Genomic DNA, 22,547 nt, shown 5'->3' with positions numbered 1-22,547 from the left:
ACCAGTTTCAGGGTTCGAGCTATTTCTCGAAGATCGATCTTAGGTCGGGATACCATCAACTAAAGGTGAGAGAGCAGGATATCAAAAAGACTGCTTTTAGAACGAGATATGGACACTATGAATTTTTGGTTATGTCGTTCGGACTAACCAATGCCCCAGCAGCTTTCATGGATTTGATGAATAGGGTTTGTAAACCATTCTTAGACAAATCCGTGATAGTATTCATAGACGATATCTTGATTTATTCGAAAAGCAAGCAGGAGCATGAAAAGCATCTACGTGAAGTGCTAGAAGTCCTGAAAAAGGAGAAGCTGTATGCAAAGTTCTCCAAGTGTGAATTTTGGATTCAAGAAGTCCAATTTTTAGGTCATGTGGTTAACCAAGAAGGAATAATGGTTGACCCAACAAAGATTGAAGCTGTGATGAAGTGGGATCGACCAAAAAGTCCTACGGAGATTCGAAGCTTTTTAGGATTAGCTGGATATTACCGAAGGTTTATCCAAGGCTTTTCTTCGATTGCTACTCCATTAACAGCTTTGACCCACAAAGGAGCTACTTATGCTTGGAATGAGAAGAATAAGGAAGCCTTTGAGAAGTTGAAGAAGAGATTGTGTGAAGCACCGATTCTTTCATTGCCTGAAGGAGTTGATGACTTTGCAGTTTATAGCGATGCATCTGGAGTTGGGTTAGGTTGTGTTCTGACCCAAAGGGATAAAGTGATCGTGTATGCATCGAGGCAATTGAAGGAACATGAAAAGAACTACCCTACTCATGATCTGGAGTTGGCAGCGATAGTATTCGCCCTAAAGATATGGAGGCATTATCTTTATGGCACAAAGTGTAAACTTTTCTATGATCATAAGAGTCTCCAATATCTCTTTAATCAGAAGGAATTGAATATGAGGCAACGACGCTGGCTAGAGTTACTCAAGGACTACGACTGTGAGATACTTTACCACCCTGGTAAAGCAAATGTTGTTGCCGATGCTCTCAGTCGGAAGGTAAACCTTGAAAAGAAAAGGCCAAGAGCGTTGAGAATTGAAGTTGTCTCGACAATTGTGGAAAGTATAAAGAAAGCTCAAGAGGAAGCTTTAGAGAAAAATAACCGAAAGGAAGAACGTTTGGGCAAAACGTTAGTGTTCGATACAAACAACCAAGGGTAGAAGGTATTCCAAGATAGAATTTGGGTACCTAAGACGGGCGAAATAAGAGATCTTCTGATGGAAGAAGCTCACAAGACCATGTACTCAATTCATCCCGGCAGTACGAAAATGTATAGGGATCTAAAACCCTATTATTGGTGGCCGACGATGAAGCTCGATGTTGCTAAGTATGTGGCCGAGTGTGTAACTTGTGCTAGGGTTAAGGCACAACATCAAAAACTGTATGGGAGTTTAGAACCTTTACCCGTACCCATGGGTAAATGGGAAGACATCACCATGGATTTTGTGACTAAACTGCCCAGAACAAGGAATGGTCACGACATGATTTGGGTGGTCGTTGATCGCTTCACTAAGAGTGCGCATTTCATAGCAGCCAAAGAGAAGTGGTCTATGGATAAACTTGCGAATTCTTACGTGAAGGAAATTGTGAGGCTTCACGGTGTTCCGTTAACGATTGTGTCCGATTGTGATAGCCGTTTTACCTCAAGATTTTGGAGGAGTCTACAAGAGGAATTGGGTACCAAGTTATGTTTGAGTACAGCTTACCATCCGTAAACCGATAGTCAGAGCGAGCGAACGATTCAAACATTGGAGGATATGCTGAGAGCATGTACCCTAGAATTCCAAGGTAACTGGGATGAACACTTACCTTTAGTAGAATTCTCCTATAATAATAGTTTCCACTCAAGCATTAAGATGGCACCTTATCACGCTTTGTATGAGGAGAAGTGTCGAACGCCATCATGTTGGCTGGAAGCTGGGGAAAAGCAGTTTATGGGACCTGAAATAGTCCATGAGACTGCTGAAAAGTTGAAAGTGATAAGGGAAAGGATGTTAGCTGCTCAAGATCGACAAAAGAGTTATGCTGACAAGAAAAGACAACCGATATCCTTCGATGTTGGAGATTCGGTTTTAGTTAAAGTCTCGCCTTGGAAGGGACTTATAAGATTTGGTAAGAGAGGGAAGTTGAGTCCAAGTTTTATTGGACCATTTAAAGTTCTTCAGAAAATCGGGAATCAAGCTTACAAGATAGAGTTACCGGAAGAACTAGAGGGTATTCATAACACCTTTCATGTGTGTAGAGAAAGTTCACAGGAGATGTGCCCGACATAATTCCGATTTCTGAGTTAAGGTTGGATGAAAACAAGAGGTTGATCGAAGAACCTGAGGCAATCGTTGACCGTAAGACTATGAAGTTACGACGCAAGATGGTCGATTTAGTGCATATGTGCTGGAAACATACGAATGGACCAAATCTCACTTAGGAAACGGAGAGTGGCATGATGAGTCGCTACCCGCATTGGTTTGGTGATATATGATTCCGGGGACAGAATCATCCTAAGGGGGAGAGAATTGTAACACTCGTGTTTCTAGCCTAGGCATTTATATTGATAGTCTAGGTTAACCTTTGTAACTCATTTTGAAGAAATGAAAAGGAATTATGTGAATATTATGTGAATTATGTGTTTTATGCTTAATTATTAGGGCTTAATTAATTAAGAATAAAAATAAGCATCAAAATTAAAGTGTGAGATAAGCCGATATCTTTACATAAAGTTGTAGTGGTCGAAACAAGGATTTCGGGGATATAAAGAATACCAAAATCCGAGTTATAACGAAGAAGTTATGACCTGTCGAAGTTTCGCGACAAAACCGGCACGGTGCTGAATGTCGTAAAAAGTGAGTTTTTGATAAACTACTTTTTAGCCTTAGTAATCTAAACGAAATTCGTAGTATTCATTAAACCGAGAAGTTCGATAAAAAGAACGCCCAAATCTGACTTCGTATGAGGAAGTTATGATTTTTCGAAGTTTCAGCGTAGCAGTAGACAGCTAAAAACTCGAATTTTAGATCGAGCAATTTTTAGCCGACACAACCTAAACGAGAATTGAAGGTCTCGTCATTAGGAGCACAACGGTAAAAAGTCTGACGAAAACGGACGTCGGATGAAGAAGTTATGAATTTTTAACGGATTTCCTGTCCTGGTCTGTTAAAAATAATAATATAAAATTTAAATTCAAAATTAGCCGACGAAGTCTAAACGGAAGTTGTAGATCGTAAATTTAGCTACGCGTGCATATAAAGAACGTCAAAAATGGAGCTCGTATGCGAAAGTTATGGATTTTAGAAGTTTTGGCGCGAAAACCGAGAAATTTCGCATAGTCACACTTTGCCACATCACCCTCGCCTCGCATGTGACACGTGTCCTGCTGAGTCACTAGGCTGCTGAGTCACCGAAGCTGCTGAGTCATCCGAGCACATGGCCTTATCCGAAGCGGTCCAATAGCGGTGCGACACGTACCCTCTTAGCACATGTCCGAACCCTCGCAGCATGCCACGAAGCCCCCTACTTCGGACCCTAGACCTCGGTCCAATCACAAGCCGCCAAAGAGCCCCTCGCATGTGCAGACCATGTGCGAGCCATGCGCAGCCACGTGCGAGCTTCCCTGCGAGCCCTCGGATCTGCGAGACGTGGCTTCCTCCTGACCGTCCGATCAGAAGCTTCCCTCTTTAAATAGAAGGGTGCGAACCCTCCCGGCTAGAATTTAGAAATTGGCAATTTTCACCCCTTTTTCACTATTTTGGCTATTTTCACATCCCGCAAAGCCCCGGTATCGATTGTAAAGCCCGGAATACACCACGAAGTGCTCGAGAAGCTCGGAAAATTTATCTTTTCGGTTTCGAAGCCCGACTTTTACAAAGCCCGGTTTCTCAATAAAACTCCCGGTTTTATTAGAAAAGATCGTTTTAGGAAACGAATTGCTGCCCGATTATCATCAAATCAAGTGAGTGTATAGTCACTTTCATTTTACACATAGATATGAAGTATTTACCTTATAATACATGCTATGTGTAAATATATTAATTATTTATTTAAGGTGATTGTTGTGTTGATGTTTTATACAAGTTTTAAACTATATAAGTATTTTTATCTACAAATATGTTGGGTAGAACATGGGTAGATTGTGATGTGTGATAAAATAAAATTGATGAGAGGCGTCGATGTGTTTTGAGATCCAGTCATCTAGCGGAGTTTGGATGACGACCACGGACTTTCTAGACAGTCCAGTGGGAAACATTAGCAGGTCCGCAACCTGTAGGTGTTAATGAACTAAGAATGTTCATTCACTGTACTCCATCCCCCTCATGGTTGACTTTCGGACATATATGGCTGAGGAAACCCCTTAGCAGTAGTGTCCATCCCGATGATATTCTTTAGGCTAGGTCCCTTGTGATAAGTGTTTAGGGACATAAAGTGAGGATAACGGGAACGGGTAATCAGGGTTATTGTTGATTGATGAACTTAGTAAGTTTATTATTATTGTGGGTTGAAAACCCTATATGTTCACCAGGCTCCCAAGCCTGACCCACTCAGCTTTTTTATGTTACAAGTAGTGGACCCCGAGCATAGTCGGAGGACAACGAGAGATTTTTGGATTATAGGCCAGTAGTTGTAAATAACTGTTGAAAGACTTATAATGTCTTGTTTATGCTTTTGATCTGTATCGGAACATGACATCCCGAGGTTTTGATATATATATATATATATATATATATATATATATATATATATATATATATATATGGAAAACATATACCTTCTTAATGAAGGGTTTTGATAAACTTTTATCATATTTTGTTTGGGGACCAATTCCGCAACATCTTTTAAAAAGATTTCTCTGATTTTATTTTAAAAAACATAAATTAAATCGGTCTTTTCTGGCCGAGAAATTAGGGGATGTCACAAAAGCCCTTGGCCTTGACCTGCCTAGAGTCTAGAGGCCAATGCCTCGACATTTTTTCGAAACGACAAACAGTTCCAAAGCCCTTGGCTTTGACCTACCTAGAAACCAAAAGACCAACGACTAAATATTTTCTAAAGGTCTTGATCCCAAAACACTTAGACAACAAAGACAAAACCCGACGCCCCATTAATTGTGACAAATGGACCAAGCCATTAGTCCCTACCCACACAGAAGTCCAGTAGGCGATACTTTGACTCACTCGTTAACTATAAGGGACGTTAGACACAAAGTCTAGAATCATACGATATTTACAAAGCTACCAAACATGAAGCACGCAATAACAAGCTACTTTAAACAAATTAAAATAGCAACCATACAATCATACATTCGAAACAAGCATACAAAGCAAATTAGCCGAAACACATATTCATCTCTCCCAGAGACTAACTTGACCATCAGAGCATTCTCCGGGGATCACCTCCCGGAGACCGACTGACGACTTGTCTTCTCCTATTGTGATAACAAATCTCCACCAGAGTCTCATCAGCCTCACAGAAGAAGAGATCGAAGGTCTAATATCACATAAATGGTCAAATGGGTGGAAGTCATTTTCCATTTGCGATTGGAGTTGGGATGAGAAATACATATGAGGTTGGTTTTGAAATTGTACATGGTTTTGGAATTGAGGTTAGTTTTTGACATGATATGGGTAGTAAACACCACCATAGTGTAAATTTGGAGGGCAATGAATAGCCCGATCACTTTGACTTTGGACGAAAGTAGGTGAAGAATGTGAGATTGAGTTTGTGTTTTGGGTGTTACTTTTGGTATTTTTTGGTTGGAAGGGGAAGTCATTTTTCACAAGTATAAGGTTTTTTGAGTGGAAATTTGAAGAATGTAAAGTGGTATGAAATGAGGTATGTAGTATAGGATTGAAAGAGGGTAAATTTTGATATAATTTTTTGATAAAAGCGATCAAAAAAGAGCCAAAAAAACGGTAAGATTTTAAAACACTCAACCACCTCACACTCTCTCTCATCGGTGTATTTCTACCGAGTCGTCGAACCGAACTCGGCTCGCCGAGGACATGGCATGGTATTCACCGAGCACATGTCGGATTTACCGGAGGGCTTACCGAGCCAACCCGTCAAACCTAAAAGCATCATCACACCCTTTAGTCTTATATATATATATATATATATATATATATATATATATATATATATATATATATATATATATATGAAGTAAGTTCAAATAAAAACAGTAAATAGTATAAGAACGTAAAAACACTACTTTATATTATTATTCTATAATAATAATTGTTGTATATGTGTATTGTTGTAGTAATTTTAATATGAATATTAACGTTTGATTATTCATATATTCATTACAATGTTATTATGCTATTATAAATTTATGTATGTGCATTTTTGTAGTAATTCTAATTTTAATTTTAATTTATGACTATTCGTTTATTCATTGCTGAATAATGATATAAAGTTGTGGATACAAAATTCATTGCAGAATAATAACATAAAAATCGAGTTTTAACGTTCTCATACTATTTACTGTTTTTATTTGAACTATCCCCATATATATATATATATATATATATATATATATATATATATATGGAAAAAGGGAAATTGCTAATCTAGCCATAATGGTTAATTATTTATCAAAAAATAGCCAAAAAATACATCGTAGCCAAAAATAGCCCACAAAAGAGTAGTCAGCATATATTTGACTACGGTCAACGGGTGTTGACTACTGTTTTGTTTGAAATCGACTCTTTCGTGGTAATGGACTGTTGTTTTACAGCCCGTTTACTTTTTCGTGTCCCATTAGCCCAAAGTATATAATGTTTAATGTTTCACTATTGTTTTGTTGGTTTGGGTAATTTTTCTCTCAATTGAGCACCCGCAGAACAATCAGGTTTGTCTACTTTTCATCAAAATTTTACCGTGTTCGTGATTAGGAGTAGGTTTTGTTTTTAGGGTTACGTTTTTTTTCTTGAAAAAATTGAAAAATAAAATAAAATTGTAGGTTTCATACGAAACCTACGGTGTACAAGTGCCCAATACACAGATTATGCAGTGTCGACTTGTACACCTACGGTTTCGTATGAACCGAACGGAACTTTCTTTTTCTTTTTTATTTAATTTGATCCAACATGATCACAATTGTAAATATGTTATTATTTCATGATTTTTTTATAAAACTCAAAAAAAATTGCGAAACCGTAGGTTTTTTGGAAACCTACGGTGTACGCACAAACTGTGCATTAAAAGGTTGTACACCGTAGGTTTCCAAAAAACCTACGATTTTATTTTTTTCGGTTTTTTATTAAAAAAAATTAACCAATAAACATTTGTATATATTGTCGATTCTGTGATTTTTTTTTTGAAAAAAAAAAGAAAAAAAGAAACCGTAGGTTTGTATATAAAACCATAGGTATATTTTTTTTTCATTTTTCTTCAAAAAAAATATTGTTTCTACGGAATTTTAACGATTGTATATATGTTACGATTCCATCTTTGCATTTTGTGAAAAAGTATGTTATTTTCTATGTCTCGATTATAGCATACAATAGCAATTTACTATTTATTTGAAGAAGTTTCTATGTTTATAATGTGTAGATACTTTGAAGTATAATGTATTGATAAAATAACATTGTGTTTTGGTAGTTTCGGGTTTATTAAAAAATATGTTATTGTCACACCATTTTCAAAGTACAATGTTATATTTGGTATACTATTAGTATAGAAAATACATAAAATGTTGTCAATTAATTTCATTTGGTATTTTATACAAAGTAAATAGAATATATGAAATGATTAAGTGTTATATTGTATGATTTGTCTACTTCTTTAACATTGTTTTTCTTTTATAAAACCTTATTTAACCTTAACGTTTATTTAATTTTGTAGCTTCCAAACAAAAGGATGATGTGTAACAAATCTGTCAAAGCTTCATGTCATAAGTTGCATGAAGTTTTGAGTGGCTTGAACGGACAAGTGCGAGATATTTTTTCAACAACTAGCTTCGGTTACTTGTTGGACCTTCCAGCTCAGTCCGGGGACGGACTTCTTATTTATGGGTTGTTACTGTATATGTTACGTCCTACTGTTGAAACGGACACAACTGAGCGTCTACATTTTAGGTTTTCTAGACGTACGTTATCATTTGGACCCGAGGAGTTTTGTATTGTGTCCGGACTTTACATGGGCTAGTGTCCTAGATCAATGATCGAATTTTCAACAATGTATAAACACAGATACGGTGAAAATACATTTCGGTCCAGAGTCTTCCCATATCGCACGGACACTAGTTTACTTGTAGAAGATTTAGAGCTCCTTATCTTGAATCAACAGTTCAATGAAATATCTGCTCAGAACAGTGTCTGTGCCATTTTTCTATATATTATGAATCAAGGTTTTTTGGGGAAAGACCCCAATGATAAAGTCACCAAGGAATTTTTGTGAGTGGTGGAGAACCTGGATTGATGGAATAGGTATTTGTCAATTTAATATTTTTAATAAAATACTATTTTTATATGTTTAACTAATATTTTTGTTTTTAAATATAGGTTCTGTTGGGGGAGTTATCTATGAAGTAAAACATACCCTAAATTGTCAGGTATCTTTAAAAAATTGGAGGATCATATGTCCAAACATCCAACAAAACCTTATGTGTATACACTATCAGGTTTTGTTATTCTTTTGATGGTATAATTAATTAAAAAATATATATTTATAAATTTTCCGGTCTTTATTTCCTGATAATTTTATTTATTGCTAACACTTATAAATTAATGTATACTTATTACAACATACGGATATGGGAGAAGTTCCCAATAGTTCGGGGAAATGTTGCGATATGACGAAATAATTTATATCCTCGTATCTTGCAGCGGTTTCATATTAGGAGGTTGACTTGGGAGAAAGTATGCGATGTTTTCGATGTTGACCAGGACGAGGTGCATCAACCCAAAAAAAAGATGATTGCCTCAGATGCCGAGTCCTCTACCGCACATTATTTGTCATATATTACTAGTTTGAATTGTGAATCATCTGAAATCCCCTCTTCTATGTACTACAACTTTAGAAAAGATGTAAGTAAAATGGTAAAAGTAGAATCTAGTACATTAATATTTTTCAACTATTATTGATAAATCAAATAATGTATGTAGGGGGCATCTTCGTCTGATCCATCCTGTGGAAACAGCCAATCTACCCGGTTCACCGAACAAACTCATACGGTGAGAATGAAGAAAAGAACAGCCCGAGAAATACTGGCGAAACTTCAATCTTTGTAGGAAAAAATCCGAGGAATGAAAAATAAAGGGGGATTTCGAGAAGAGGATGACTTGAAAGAATTTTTTAACGAAGCTTTTGAGGTAAAATAATTAATTTTAGAAATTTACTATCAATTTTTAACGAAGTTTTTGAGGTAAAATAATTAATTGTTAAATTTTCTTTGCATTTTTACTAATTATTTTTTTCTTTAAATGTAGGGAAATAAGAATTTGGATGGTAATTATCAGATGCCAAGCCCAGTGACCCAATAATTCGGTAGTCCACGGATATCAAATCGAGTAAGCGAGGATGATGATGTTGATAATCAACCTTTGATTGTAGAAAACAAAAACAAATCGTGAAGGAGGTCATAAATTTTTTTATTTTTTGAAAGTATATTAAAAAAATTAATATGTTTTTTGTAGAAAAAGAAGAAAAAGAAGGTTGTTGCTAGTGACATTGTGGATGCGAAAAATCATATACCTGGGCCTTCTATTGCAAAACCAAGTCGTCCGGTTAGGCTATTGAAATCTTCTCAATATCTTAGTTCTCCATGCGTTTCGTTAAGTCTGTTAAAAATTATATTTACTAAAATTTTATTACTATATGGATAGTTATTGACCACGTATATGATGTAGGTTCAAAATGCCCCCTGATATCGTACAAGTAGGGTAATACGCAATGAACCACCACCCCTTGTATCTGTCAGCGATCCCCCGACACTTTTATTGGAGTCGTATGTGATTTCGGGTTGTAACGCCCCTTATCTATACATGGGAAACAAACTGGTTGTTTTTATGAAACATCGGTTATACAATGAAAAAATGGAAGCAACAGAGTTTTGGGATCTGCTTTTTATGCATGTGACTTGGGATTTTTTGATGAAGCGGTACGAAAACATTTCTTTATATTTAAATTTTTAATAATTTATAAGCTCCTTATGTTTAAATTAAATTTAACTACAGCATGTTGACATATGAGGAAGGCTTTTGAATGAGCGGAGACCGAATGATGCACGATGGACAATCATGCCATCGTCATTTTTTCGTGCATTTGAGATCTTCCAGTGGGTAGGAAGTGGAATGGGAAATCCGATTGACCTGCTAGATAGATGTAAATATTGCCTAGAAGTTGAATGTGTAAGTAAAAAAATAATATATATGAGTCAATTAACCTGTAATATTACACTAATTATACGCTCTAATTAATTGCAATGGTTGTGTGTTAACACAAGTTTATTTTCCAATATGCATCAACCCACATCATTGGGTTCTTGGCAAGTTGTGGATGGACACGTTGTCGTTGAATTTGTACGACAACTTCCGATCTTTTGGCATCGTGAAGCTTATTGATTTTGTGCGTTTTGAAGAGCTTATTGACCACATTCTATTGGACATTGGCTATTGGAACCACATGGATTTGCCGGTTCATAAAGCATCCATTACTGTTACGAATGTTATGGATGTGCCCCAACAAGAAGGGATGTTTGGAGAATGTGGTGTATTTATGTTGATGTACATGGAGCAGCTTGTTTCAGGTCAACCGATTAGTATATCGACTGCACCTGTTATTGCTGCTACACAGTTTCGCAGTAGGATGGGCATGATATATTATGGATCTTCTAGAAAAAGCTATTTTAAATTAGTTTGATTAGTAGATTTTTAGTGACATTTAAAGTGCAATATTTCAACACGATTGTTAAGGTTCTATTTTAGTTTATGTTAAAAAAATGTCCCCTAATTATTAAACATTCAACATTATTATATAACAAACTAACAAGATAATAGTACATATTACATAGATTAATCATAACAAACAAGCAAATAAATATATAAAACATATTACATAGATAAACTCATAAATAAAATACATAAACTTACTAGTTGATTAATAAAAAATGATTAAATTTAAAGATTTGGAAAATCAGTTGGATATTTTGTTTTTTCTTGAAGCACCCACTCGTTGTTTTTTTGTATGTTTTTAAGAACCTTTTCCATTTTAACCTCTTCTTTCTTGGCGTACTCTATTGCATCTCATACCCAAACTCTTGCAGTTTTTATGTTGCGTTCTTTGTCTTGAACCAACCTCAAATTAGACCAAATATGATCTTGTAAGTCATCCAACCATTTCCTATCTTCTTCAATGCCTTTAATCTCGCTCTTGATCTCTTCTTCTTTTATTAATAGTTGCAATCACTTCTCTTGTGGCATTAACCACCATTTTTTTGACAGGTAGACATGATTGTATATGTATTATGATTATAGAATAACGAGTAGTATACAATTTGTAAATCTCAGACCCATACATATAAGTCTCTATATATAATTGACACCTTATCTACCTTTTTATACACTTTGACTACTATCAAATAGCCTTTGACTACTATATTATGTGTTGTCATATCATATTGTGATTTGCCAAGACATTATTCTAATTTGACAATATTTGTATACGATTTGACTACTGTCTACTAACCATTGACTACTGATTCATGTGTAGTCTTATTGTATAGTGAATTTCAAACACATGATTGTAATTTGACTACTTTTTATAGGTTTTGACTATTGTCTACTAGCATTTGACTACTATTTTATGCGATTAACTACTTGATTTATAGGTTTTGACTACTATCTTCTAGCCGTTGACTATTATCTAATGTCATATATCATGTAAATGTGTTTTCAATTCATAAATCAACGAAACAATAACAGAAGTTGGAGTGTGAAAATGAAAGAAAGATCAGAGGAGTTGAAAAAGATATTGGCAAAATTTAATTGGTCATCTACATCCACCAATAAGCCATCTACATCCAACGGGGAGAAGATGGATGAGGAAATGAAAAAGGTGTTGTTACAAAGAGAAGCTGATGTGGATAAGGCTTATAAGGATTTTGCTTTCCAACGAAAACTTCTAGACAACTATTAGGACGACATTGACCGTAAAAAGAATTGGATTGTAACTACTAGGCAAGAAATCCAATACACCGATAGTTCGATCCGCTCTGGTGAAGAAATTGTTCGAAAGCTAAAGAATGAATTAGCAGTTCGTGAGTACAATTTGGAGAAAACAAAAAAAGGAAGTTAATGCTATGAAAAAAGAGTATCCGTACGAGTTTCCGATGTAGGAAGAAGATGAGTAATATTTTAATAATGTGCGTGTTTGTTTAAGTAATTTTTAGGTAATGTATCTCTATGTATGCCTTTTACTAGTAATTTTAAGGTAATAGATCTCTGGTCTCTATGTATGTTTTTTATTAGTGGTTAGATTGTTGAATTAATTTATATTAGTAGCATTGTCTTATAGTATTGTGACGCTTTATCCATAGGATGCAGTATTTTTATTTATTTCGAACAGTAGTTGATTTATTTCAAACAGTAAAGTAGATACCTTTCATGTGTTTTTGTGTAAGATTTCACAGAATAGCATGTACTATATGAGACCTAATAGATTCTATACTTGTCTATATAACAATTCAGTAATATGACATTAGTTTGTATCATAAAAGATAGAGCCTATTGTACCACTAACATGGAACACCCAAGAAGAAGGAATTTTGATACGTGCTTGGATTACCATCATAGAAGAAGCTTATCCACATGGTCCCCTAGAATTCCGTATTGGTTCTTTTTGGAGTCGCGTCTTTCACTTGTTCCATTATGAGATGGGTCGAGGTTATTACCGCACAAAAAAGATGTAAAATTAAAAATGTTACAAGTGAAACAACATGTGAAGCACTTTCATAGAATTCATAGCAAGATCGAAAATGAACATCCTGATGAGGATGAACAAAGAATTTTACTCGCGCTATGGAGTTATTTTGTTTGGAATCTAACGGTAGAGAGTTTGTCCATGTTGATTCTTGGAATGTTATGAAGAATTTACTTTATTTTTAATTATTTTCTAATCTCAGATGAAGTTTGTTTTGTAGCTTAAAATGTATGGAAGGGAGCTTATCTATGTTAGAAATTCCTTCCTTAAGTCTAATTTCTATTTGATATAATCAATTTTTGATATTCCAAAATTCATGTTTGTTTTATCGGTTACTCAACGCAATGCTCCTGTCTGCCATTTTTGACTTTTTTATTTGTAAACAACATGTGTTCTGCAGTCAAACGAAAAAAAATAGATTACAAGTTGTACAAAATAATATGAAAAAGATAGCACAACAAATTTCCATTGATGGAAACATAAACCATTACAAATAAAAACTTACATTACATTTTACATAGAGTACCGATAAGTGCTACATAAACTTAGTTGATGGACATTTAGCTTACAACTTGTAGACAACAACACCAAAAAAGAGAATCCAACTACAAAGTAAAGCTATCTTCAAGTGCAGTATTTTGCTTTGTAGCTTCTTCTTCGATTGAGCTAAGTTAGAAATTATCAACGAAATATTGTTTTTTGATTCATCCACCCAACAAATAAACCCAGATTGTGGTGGCTGATAAATAAATATAAAAAACATTATGTATATTGTGTAAATACTTAATAATAAATTATAATATAAATAATTAGAGGATAACCCAAATACCTCTTTAGGACAAGCGTAAAATAACCGTCCAGGGTTGTTGGTAGTTCTTAAGGTCCTTATAATACCTTGAGCCCTACAACTGCAAATTGTCATTTCTTTTGTTTATGAGAAGTAAATTTTTATTAGTGTGGACAGGTAAATATCTTCAATTATATACTGCCATTAGACTACTATTTTATAGGTATTGACTACTGTCTACTTGCATTTGACTACTACTTTAAGTGTTGTCTTATCCTACAGTGAATTTCAGACACATCATTGTAATTTGACTACTGTGTTATAAGCATTGAGTATTGTACTAGCATTTGACTACTACTTTAAGTGTTGTCTTATCATACAGTGAATTTCGCACTCATGATTGTAATTTGACTACTGTGTTATAGGTATTGACTAATGTCTACTAGCATTTGACTACTACTTTAAGTGTTGTCTTATCGTACAGTGAATTTGGGACACATCATTGTAATTTGACTATTGTGTTATAGCCATTGACTACTGTCTACTAGCATTTGACTACTACTTTAAGTGTTGTCTTATCGTACAGTGAATTTCCGACACATGATTGTAATTTGACTACTGTGTTATAGCCATTGACTACTGTCTACTAGCATTTGACTACTACTTTATTCCTTTTAATAGCTTTTGAAGTGATTTATGGCAAGACTTATCACTAAATTATTGTTTAACTCCTCAACATTAAAGATGAGTTTCTCATACAGTCACCATGAAGAAAGCTTTACCAACTTGCTTGTTTACCTCCACAACATTCAGCGTACAAAACCCCATAGTTACATTTACATCAAAACCGATGTTTTGGATCGGTTCCAACTATGTTTTGTCGTTATTCGATGTGTGGTAATGTACTTTCGATTTGTTTATTTTTTATGCTAAAAAGATTTAAATTAGTTTAAAAACTAATAATTGTGTTGTACAAAATATGAAATAGATCAACGCATTCTTAGGGTGCATGCTTCCGGTCATCTTCATAGACAGTGTTCATATTCAAGGAGAGTATCTTAATTCAATGTTCATAGCAGTTGCTATGGGTGGAAACAAAAACACTACGCCAATAGCATTTGGTATCGGGGTGGCAAATAATGTTAACTCCTGCACTTGGTTCCTTATGAGGTTGAAGGATGCTATCAGAGAGGGTATGGAAGTTGCGTTCATAACCAATATGGACGACACCATTTCTTCTTTTGTGAGTCATGTATTCCTTGAGGCTTATGGTTATTCGTCTAAGAGTGTTTTGATTTATTGTCGCTTAAGAATGGGTCAAAGCACAAATTTAGACTACTTATTCTTCCGTGCATGCAAAGCATATACCACGCAAGATTTTCAAAAATCATTTTTTAAGTTAAGTCATGCTGCGCGTGAGGTTCTTGCCAACATCGGAAAAACAAAATGGGCACGGGCCTATATACCTAATATACGTTGGAATGTACTAAACATTAATATTCCAGAATTCCTATTGGTGTTATCGGTTACTCAATGCAATGTACCGATAATAACGCTAATCGATGCAATTGTTCAGTACATCCAACGGACGTTTGCAGAACGTAGTGTCGTGGGAGGTAATTTAGCAAGTTTTTATAAACCTCTAAAATATCCATAATTGACTATCCTTTTACTTTTCAAGGATGTTGAACACTGTATTCACCCCTTACGTAGAGTTGGTCCTTCATAGGAGGATGCAAAAGTCTCTACGATGGAAAGCAACTAAAATCCCACCTGAGATCCCATCTCTGTTCCCCTCTGATGTTTTCCATGTTTTGATCTAAAAAGAAGATGTGTTGTAGATCTTAATCGACACACATGTTCTTGTGAGAAATGGCATAGTCTGGGTATAGCATGTAGTCATGCTATTGTTGCAACACGTTATACAAACAACACGCAATTAACTGATATGGTTCAAATATATTATCGGGCTGATGTGTTTCGAACTACATACCAGACTAGAAATGTGAACGTTGTTCCCCCTGCATCTGAATGGGAAATACCAGAGCCGTTGATGGTCGTTTTAATCCCTATGTCATCCTATTTGACTATTATTTGCTAATAATTTTCTTTTTAAATCGATGTGGAGTAACCAAAGATTGTGGTTTTAATCCCTATGCAAGCATATAATATTTGATTTCGTAATTGTTTACGTTTGTAAGCTAAATTGTAGTTGGTAATGAACATTTCCATTTTACAAAATCATACTGTTTATGTTACATTAGGTGGTATAAATCAAAAAATATTTACTAGATATTAGGTTGTAAAATTCAAAGAAATCGCATTGTAACATTTACTCCTCTTTAACAAATAATAGCATCTACAATATATAGTTATTGTAAAATTGAAACAGTATATTTATGTAAGTTATACTACAATTTGACTACTCCTTCACATTATTTCACAACGGTTTCATAAATTTTGACTACTAGTTTCTAGAGTGAATAATGTTTTGTCATTTCTAAGAGTAAAATTGTCCTTTCAAACAATACTTCTATGTTGGTCTCACACTATTAATATGCAATTAACATACATCTTAAACATGATACATTACAACATTCAAAAATTGAGATTGAATTCATCTGAGTTCGGTGCTTGGCATTGTGAAGAAGAAGATTGCTATGTTTGTTCCGATAACAACACAATTCCGGAAGGCCCAGATTTCCCACTCCCAGATAACATGCCTAACGACATTTTCCAAGCTATGAATTTCGTTGAAGAAGCCAACGAAAGGGACTCTCAAATTAGTCGCAAACTCAACCAACATGCAAACGACCTAGCAGATCAAGTAATTGAAAAAGAAAATGGATTGCTGAAACTACAAAAAAATCAAAGAGGCTAAGAAGTGGATTCGAGATGCAAATACAGAGTTTAATAAGCTTCAAGCTGAACGGGACCGTCTAACAGATGTTGTTAGAATTAGAGGGGATTTTATCGACCGTGAACAAAATTTGTATCCCAAACAGTTTCCTAATCGGTGGAAACCAATTTAATTATGTTATGTTTATTAGTAATGTTATGTTTATCGTAAGCTAAAAATGGCAACTTATGTTATTTTATGTCGTTTTTAATAGCACGAAGCATACTTTGGAGGGTAAAACCAATGAGGTAACGATATCGGATTTGAAATCTGGACATTTTCCGACGAACAACTATGTACAAACAACGTAACCAACATATAAAACATGAAAATCACACTAAAAAACATACTTTTTCATAAGATGAAAATGACAACTTATGTTATTTTATGTCGTTTTTAACAGCACGAAGCATACTTTGGAGGGTAAAACCAATGAGCTAATGATATCGGATTTGAAATCCAGATATATTCTGATTAACAACTATGTACAAACAATGTAAACAACATATAAAACATGAAAATCACACTAAAAAACATACTTTTATCGTAAGCTAAAAATGGCAACTTATTATGTCGTTTTTAACAGCACGGAGCATACTTTGGAGCGTAAAACCAATGAGGTAACGATATTGGATTTGAAATCCGGATATTTTCCGATGAACAACTATGTACAAACAACGTAGCCAACATATAAAACATGAAAATCACACTAAAAAGCAGACTTTTATCGTAAGCTAAAAATGGCAACTTATCTTATTTTATGTCGTTTTTAACAGAACGAAACATACTTTGGAGGGTAAAACCAATGAGGTAACGATATCGGATTTGAAATTTGGATATTTTCCGATGAATAGCTATGTACAAAAAACGTAACCAACATATAAAACATGAAAATCACACTAAAAACTACTTTTATCGTAAGCTAAAAATGGCAACTTATATTATTTTATGTCGTTTTTAACAACACGAAGCATACTTTGGAGGGTAAAACCAATGAGGAAACGATATCAGATTTGAAATCCGGATATTTTCCGACAAACAACTATGTACAAAAAACGTAACCAACATATAAAATATGAAAATCAGACTTAAGAACATAGTTTTATGGTAAGCTAAAAATGGCAACTTATGTTATTTCATGTCGTTTTTAACAGCACAAACAAATGGAAAATATATTACAAAGACAATGACAAATATATTACAAACATAATATATTTAAAATATATTACAAAAAAGTGTCAAATATATTACAAACATAATATATTACAAATCTATTACAAACACAATAGCAAATATATGTCACACCCCCGAACCAGACAGCAGAAACGTTTGGGGGCTTGTGCGTGACTTCATCTTGAAATATCATTACAGTGAATATAAATGAAACATAACATCATCATTACCATGCATAATAAAATACAATTGTCATTGTTTACATTAAGTACAATCTTTTAAATAACATGACCAAAACATTCACTGTATGATGTTTAACAGTACACAAAACAAAATCCCCTATTCTTGTTGATTCTTCTACTTAACGAGTCCCTTAGAATACAAGTTATTTTGAAAACGTCAACATATATAACGTTGGTGGGTTCATAAGTATATTTGAGAAAATGATTTGTGTAACTTTGTAGTCACAAGAAAATCCTGTATTTTCTTAAAATAGTTTGGTATGTTTATGTCTGATCGTGTATTAATGCATGTGTTATTGTTTAATAGAACGTCAAAAGTGATTGAAGAGAAAGTAAATAGAATGTCCCCGGACAACCCGACGTTGCCCGTAAAAGAAGAATAGTTAATGCTACAGTACCAACCCCGAGGTGGGGGTACCAGTGTGAGTAAGTTTCCGAGTAATCCAACATAAAAGAAAATAGTCTTCTGCAAACTTCATAACGTTAATTCATCTATGTGAGCCGTCATAACCATACTAAATAATGACAACTTCGCCTGTCTTGGCGTTTGTGAACACGGATTGAAAAATAAATTAAGGTTATAGTCACCCTAGACCGATGTAACCTAACTGTTGCGAACAGCTCAGGTGTGGGGTGTCATCCTCGTATAGATCTATACATAAAACCCCGCTCTCCTTCCAAGAGACTCTGATTATAACTATAGGCTACGATCGAATACTTAATAGGTGTCAACTGACAAAAACTCACTAGATCCTTAATCGAATTTACATGAAGATAAACGTATAAAACTCATTCCAGGCCCAACGAACCATGTAAGTGAGCCACTAGGGCATCGCTAAACATGTGAGTCATTTAAAAACCTAATATGAATGAGATTATATAACATGGGCCCAAAATATATGTAAAAGGACAACTAAGGCTTAATTCACATGTAAGGTATTTATAGGCCCAAATAGCACGCAACTAGTATACAAAACCTATCAAACATATAAATGGGCCACTAAGGCCCAATAACCTAGAAATGATCAAAATTAATCCGTTTGTTAGCTTATTGTTGGTTTTGGTTCAAGTATTCACTAAAATAGCATAAAAGGCCCCACTTTTTGTAAAAATGACGTTCTTGGCCTAATAAGACAAAAATTTACAATTAAGGCTCAATTTATGTAAAAAATAACACTTTAGTCCCCATTTTGTTCAAAACTTGTGTTTATGATTAGTTTGGGGGTAAAAATAACATTTTAAACCCATTTTTGTCAAAAATATCATTTTTGGCTTGATTTTTGTGAAAATACACATTTTTCTGGTTTTTATATGTGATAAAACATACTTTTCTCAAGGTTTTCATGTAGATCCAAGTGATAAACTTAATATTCTTATCATATTTTTAGATTTATGAAGTAAATAGCACATAATCAACAAATAAGTTATAAAAACACACATATTCATGCATATACATATAGATCTACATAAAGCAACTTGTATTCTCCCCCAAAACCAAGTAAAAATCGAAAATAGGGGGTACGAACTCACCTTTTCTTGTTGTTCTCGATTTTGAAGAAGAGATGAAGAGATTGATGTGGTTTTGGCTCTAGCAAGTTCCTTGAGGGGACTTTAAAACTTAGAGGGGTTCTAGGAAGTGTGATCAAGAAATGAAGCCATATAAGAGAGTGTTCTTAGCTTAAGAATGGCAATAAATGAATTAAGTATGATGACAACTTACTAAGAATGATGATCTAGATGAAAACTTCTTGAATGCTTAAATCTCGAAAATTTTGAGAGGAAGGAAGAGTTGTTTTCTTAAGAGTGTTTGAGAGTTTATTTGAGAGAATTTCAAATGAAGTGTGTGTGTGTGTGTGTGTGTTTGTGATTCTCGGCCGAAGGTAGAAGAAAAAGATAGAAGATAAGAAAAGGGTGCATGGATATATGAGATGTTCATGGATACATGTTATGTTTAAGGCTTGGTTATCCTACATGTAAAAATGAGGTGGCATGGTCTCATTTGATCTTCCATTCTCTTTTTTTTTTACATTTGGCCGACAATGGGCTAAGGAAAGAAAAGTGAATTAATTTGGGCCCATTCTTGGTCTTGCTCGAAAGTATGAAGCCCATTTAGAAGGTTTTCGGCTCATTAGGCCTTTAGGTTAGTTCTTATGGCCCAATATAAGATAAAGTGATGAGTTTTAGGTCTATTAGGGTTAATTGGAGTTGTTATGGTCCATTATGGCCCATTAGGGTAAACTAATCCATTTTAGGCTCATTATCGCACAAAATGTTAAGTTTTAGGAATTTGGGTTCATTTAGAGCCCATATAAGGGTTCTAAGCCCATTCTAGTCGAATTGAATGCTTATTGGTCCGTTAGGCCCAGTAAGAAAATCCTAGTCCATAAAGAACTTGAACCAGGGTTTCTAAGGTTTTCAGCCCTTAGTTGAGCATATGAGATGTATTTGGATGAGCATAGAGTACGATATTCGCTTAGAGTACCAGTTATTATACTAGTTGAATGATTATATGAGAGTAGAATTTCCTAGCAAAAATGCTAGTTGTGACAATATATTACATAGACAATGACAAATATATTACAAACATCATTATTTAAAGCGAATAAAAACTACATTGGCAATAAAACAGCCATCAATGGTTCTGGTATTTCCCAATCAGATGGTGGGGGAAGAGGGTGAACGGTTTGTGTCTGGTAGACGAGCTGAAATACATCAGCATGGTAATATACTTGAACCATATCAACTAATTCATGCATATTTAAATGACGTGCTGTTGCGATAGCATGACCACATGTTATACCAAGACTGCATCATTTGCCACATGAACTAGTATGACCGTTAAGGTCTACAACACAAGTTGTTTTAAAATCAGAAACTAGATAAACATATGTCGGCAAGGGAGACGAGATCTGTTGGGGGGTCTGTGTTGCTTGCCAACCAACAAACTTTTGCATCCTTCTTTGAAGCACCATTTGAGCATACGGTGTTAGTACAGTAGTCAAACTCCCTGAAAAATAAATATGGTTATAAAAGGTTGTTGTACTGGTTATTTAATACTTTTATATTGCACCCGAAAATTTACCTGCCATTATACTTCGTTCAACAAAAGTATTTTGCATGTACTCACGAATTCCCTCGATAAGCGTTATTATTGGTACATTACATTGATTGAGCGATAATACTGAAAAATATTGACGAATTTCCATGTTGAGTACATTCCAACGGATGATAGGGAAATAGGCTCTTGCCCATTTCGGATGACCGATATTCGTAAGCATTTCACGAGCATCATGGCTTAGCCTAGAAAAAATTTGTTCAAAAATAGACATAGTGTAGGATTTTGATGTTATCCAGAACAAAGTTTCCAATGATCTTCCAGAGCCTACTCTTATGCATAAATATTTATGGACGCTCTGACAAGTGTAACCATGATAAGAATCAGTGAAAACATTATTTACGCAAGAACTAACGACATCGTCCATATTGGATATGAACGCTACTTCCCTACCTTGTCCGAGACTTTCTTTTAACCTCATCAGGAACCAGGTACAACTTACCATATTATTTTCAACCGCCATACCAAATGCTATAGAGAAAGTCAGATTGTTCCCGTCTTTAGCAACCACTACAAACATTGTTTTTAGGTAGTTCCCTCGAAGACGGGCACTACCAATGAAGATTACAGGCAAGAAACAATTTATGAATTCATGGACCTGTATTTTTTAAGAGTGCAAACCAATTAGTTTAAATGTACAAACATTATCAAATGTAAAGAAACAATAGAAATTTGGAAAACAAATATACCACCCATCCAATAGCCAGAAAACAAGATTGGAAACGATCCATCAAATCCGTTTTGAAGTGAGTGTGAGTATGCGGGTTGGTTCGTCTTAGGTTATGAAGGTAAACAGGCAAGTTTTTAAAGCTTTCTTCATGCTCACTGTCAGAGAAACTCATTTCAAATCAGTTATAAGAGACAATTACCAATTACTTAGTGTGCCTAAGGTTGTGGAGGTAAGGGGCTTACCACATGCGGACACATATGTATGTAGGAGCTGGAAAGGCAAGATCCATAATGTATTGTCTTTTCGAATAGTATATTTTTCATTTCAAACAGTATCTTCATGTAAGGTATCTGACAATTGGACTACTCTTTGACATTTTTTTACTACGGTTTCATAGACTTTGACTACTGCTTTGTACCCTGCATAATGTATTGTCTTTTCCAACAGTAGATTTGTTGTTTCAAACAGTATCTCCATCTAAGGTATCTGACAATTGGACTACTCTTTGACAATTATTTGACTATAGTTTTATAGACTTTGACTACTGCTTTGTAGCCTGCATAATGTATTATCATTTCCAGCAGTATATTTTTCATTTCAAACAGTATCTCCGTGTAAGGTATCTGACAATTGAACTACTCTTTGACAATTATTTGACTACGACTTTATAGACTTTAACTACTGCTTTGTAGCCTGCATAATGTAGTTTGAAACAATACTTATGGGAATTCACCTAATTGTTT

This window comes from Lactuca sativa, chromosome 2 (assembly GCF_002870075.4).
Source record: "Lactuca sativa cultivar Salinas chromosome 2, Lsat_Salinas_v11, whole genome shotgun sequence".
In the NCBI taxonomy this organism is placed as follows: Eukaryota; Viridiplantae; Streptophyta; class Magnoliopsida; order Asterales; family Asteraceae; genus Lactuca; species Lactuca sativa.
Note: the sequence above shows the minus strand (reverse complement) of the source record.